The following is a 3,748-nucleotide window of genomic DNA, read 5'->3' as shown; positions in this document are numbered from 1 at the left end:
CTAAGGTGTTTGAAGTGTGTAGAGGTGTGAAGTGAGTTATTGGCAAGGTTGAGCGCGGTTATAATTATCCCATTTCTCTTTTTTTTTTTTTCTTAAATTAAAAAAAAAATAATAGTGGTACGGGGAGTGAAATAGTTAAGCAATGTAGGCACAATCTGTGATGTAGTCACGAGCCGTGATAGGTCAATCTGCAGGCCTAGCGAGCCCATCCCCAGGTGTACCTCGATGATAGGATGGGACGAAAGCCCTTTGCATAGCTCCACATTAGATAGCCGAAAACACGTTCCATAAACAAAAATATAAATGCATAAACATAAATAAATAAATATATATTCTAATTTGACAGCATTTAACAATATCATAAATGTGCATACAAAGTAAGAGTGTAACTATTTTTTAGATGATAACCTCCTAGAGAAACCAGCTAATATAAACAATTTAAGGGAAGATAATATTTTGCAGCAAGTTTGAATATCAACTGTAACGCCCATTTATTGACACATACCATAAAGTTAATTGCGACAATTGCTACTGGAATATTCAGATTGTAAAGCAATTCATTCAAAAATTCATACTGTTGTGTTGTCAACTTTGGGGGAGAGAATAATTCCCCCAGATGAAAAGGCCTAAAAGCTTTCAGAAAGCTTCACAAATCACAACATCAAAAGGAAAAAGTAGTAGCCAATTGGTTCTCTCTTACCTTGTATCGATCCCAAACCCTTTTTACATCCGAGGACTAGCATCATGGCATCATCCCTTCTTAAGCAAAGCCTAGTGAACGACCAGCAAACTTTACTCAGTACTCAATTTCACTCTCCCTTCTTGACTCTTGACCTTCAAACAAGTCTTCAGGTGGGTCGTATGCAATCATGTCAGGGAAAAGCTCCAGGAAATCAACTTTGACCTTCTCTTTCAGTTCTGGATAAGGAAGGAGCCCTTTCAGGATTACTCGAAAAGGCAAAGACAAAGGAGGATCAGGGGATCTCCTCATTTCATCGTATATGTCCATGGCCTCCAATGGTAGTCCTCTATCTAAGTATGCTCTGACAAGGTCTCCAAAGGTATGCTAGTCAAACAAAACTTCCTCTCTTTTCAAGTCTTCCCAAACCTGCTTTGATTCATCTACCTTTCTCTTTCTAGCAAGCATCATAAGCATATCCCTGTAAAAGAACATATCTGGCCGACACCATATTTCTTTAGCACCACATCATATAACTGAAAAAAAAAATCATATCTTAGAAATAAGGATGTAATAGAATAATTTACAAGCATCTAATTTGAGCCTCCTGATGAGTAACTGATAAGAATCTAGATTCAACTGCCACTGATAAGAAATTTTATAACTATCATGCATCAGAATCTAGATTCACAATTTTTTTTATGAAATTACATGTACCAGTAGTCCAGTAATTACAATCATAATCAAAATACCCTTTAACATACACCAAGTAGAATAGATCGATAAACAAGTCAACTTAACAACCCAGACAAAAGACACTCAAATATGCAATACGTTCAAGTTTAGAGTAAAGATTGAATTCACTTCCATTATCTTTCCTGCTGAAAAGGAGTATATAAAAATAAATCAGTATAATCCACTTCTTCTTTAATCCATGAAATCAGATATCCAAACTTAAAACTAGTACGAAACATAAGTACATAGCAGTATTTGATTTGTAATTTTCTTTCCTTGCTTAGTTGTCTCTAAAACTGGGAAACATCATGTTCACAATTACTTTCTGTTAAGCTAAATTTGCCCATTATCCCACAAACTAAACCAAGAAAATTTTGATAATTTATTTTATTATGCTTACTCCTCCTTGGGATATTTATACAGAAACAGAAATAGCACCTTCATGGCAAGAAAAACCTGGTTTTGTCTTTGGAGCTCAGCAAGAACAGATATGAGATCAGACTTAAGCAAGCGAGAGATGTGGAAGAGTATGAAGTAATCCAGTTGAATGGGGTTGGACTGGAAGCGCTTGAGCTCCTTGGCTGCAATCAAGCCTTCTTTTGTCATTTCTTTCTTCCGCCTCCATATCGATAAGCTCAGTCTGGAGGAGGCTGAACCTGAAATGCAGTAACAAACCAAAGAAAGCCTTTGATTTTCTGTCAAAGTATCACGCAAAAGCAACTGAATCGTTGCACAAATTTTGCCTAGAAAGCTGCAAGTTAAACACTGCATAAAATGGAGAAGCTTTACAAGAAATTAGTCTTTTATTGAAGGGTCAACATGTCAATCACAATATATAACCTCATAATCATATGAATCAAAATTGTATCTGAAAAGCACTACCTCTATCATAAGAATCATGTTTTAAAAGCACTACCTCAATGGCCATATACACACATACACGTTCTAAAATTATAAGTAGCCCAACGCTCTTTTTAAGCTTTAAGAGGGTCCTCTCCATCCTCTCCAAGTTATTTGTGATTTTTTCTCAAGTTACCAAGTTTTAAACATGGCTGTAAAAAAAAAAAAAAGACGAAATAAAAAATAATAGTGTTAAATTTTTTGTATAAAAAAATGTTTAATTTCACTGTAACTATAAGAAACAATTGTCAATATTATATTTTAAAAGGCATGAATAAGACTTTTTGAAGTGCTTGAAAAGATTAACTCATTAAACACCTTAGCCTCCCTGTTATTTTTGTGACATTAAGACATAGTTTAGCTTTCCTTTACCTTCATCCTGTTTGGTTCAAAAACTAACTCAAGGTGTCAGAAGCTTTCACTAAATGTAGTACAACTATACCAAAATCAACACAACAAGCTTGAAGTTCACTTCAAAACTAGTATACGGAGAGGTAAGAAACTAACTAAAATTGTTCTCAATGAAGCAGTACAAACATGGCATACAAAATAAAATATGCCAACTATTTTGTCACTAGGAAGTTCACAAAGGTTTCTAACATTTTATACAGAGCGCGAATAAAGAACGGAGTTTTTTAACTTTGTCTCAGTTTAAAAAATATTCCCTATCCTCTCATCTTCATTTTCTTAGCAACCAAACAGACGCTAAAAAACCCTAAAAATCTCCAATTATTTACCAAAATCACAAAAGATCAAACCCTAATATAGATTTAGCGTATTAATATATATAGCTATGGAGAAGTGTAAAGGAGAGAACATCCAGCAAGGCCTTTAAATTGAGATTGAAATCCATGTTAAAATAGTGAAGAAGGATGGAATCCGAAAATTTAGAGCAAAGGAGAGTTCACCTGGTTTGTTAGATTAGAAAACATTTGTGAATCTCACAGCTCCAGCCTCCGAACTGTAAAGAATATGATTACGTCTATTTGGTTGCAGAGAGAAGTGAAAAAAATTGGAGAGACGAGAGAACAGAAAAAGTGTGAAAAGTAGACCTTTCAAACACCGTGATCCGAATAAAAAATAGAAAAATAATACAATTTAAAATTTTAATAAAAATTATAAATAAATTTAATAAAATTAAAAATATATATTTTATATTTTTATATGAATATAAATTATGATATATAATTTTTATATAAAATGTAATACGATTACATAAATTTTTAATATTTTATATAATATAAATACATAAATTATCAATTTTAATAAAAAAATTATTTTAAACTATTACTAATTTTCATTTATCTAGAATTATTGTGATTTTTATATATTTTTTTGGTTTAAGTATAAAATAATTTGAACAAAAATAAAATAATTATATAAGTTTTTATTATTTTATTATTACCAATTAAATTTTTAAATATTTATTTTTAT

General features: G+C 32.2%; 1 pseudogene across 1 annotated transcript; it reads right to left on the bottom strand.

The window, feature by feature from the left end:
* Positions 1–539: 539 nt before the first annotated feature.
* LOC111303924 (pentatricopeptide repeat-containing protein At1g62350-like) lies at positions 540–3,368 on the bottom strand (annotated as a pseudogene). Its single transcript, XR_016327089.1, has 3 exons — positions 3,223–3,368; positions 1,853–2,179; positions 540–1,215 (listed from the first exon to the last, which is right to left on the bottom strand). The product of XR_016327089.1 is annotated as a pentatricopeptide repeat-containing protein At1g62350-like (transcript).
* Positions 3,369–3,748: the final 380 nt, after the last annotated feature.

This window comes from Durio zibethinus, chromosome 13, assembly GCF_047325235.1.
Source record: "Durio zibethinus cultivar Kanyao isolate XHJ-2024 chromosome 13, ASM4732523v1, whole genome shotgun sequence".
Classification (NCBI taxonomy): domain Eukaryota; kingdom Viridiplantae; phylum Streptophyta; class Magnoliopsida; order Malvales; family Malvaceae; genus Durio; species Durio zibethinus.
Note: the sequence above shows the minus strand (reverse complement) of the source record. Positions and strands in the feature narration are given on the sequence as shown.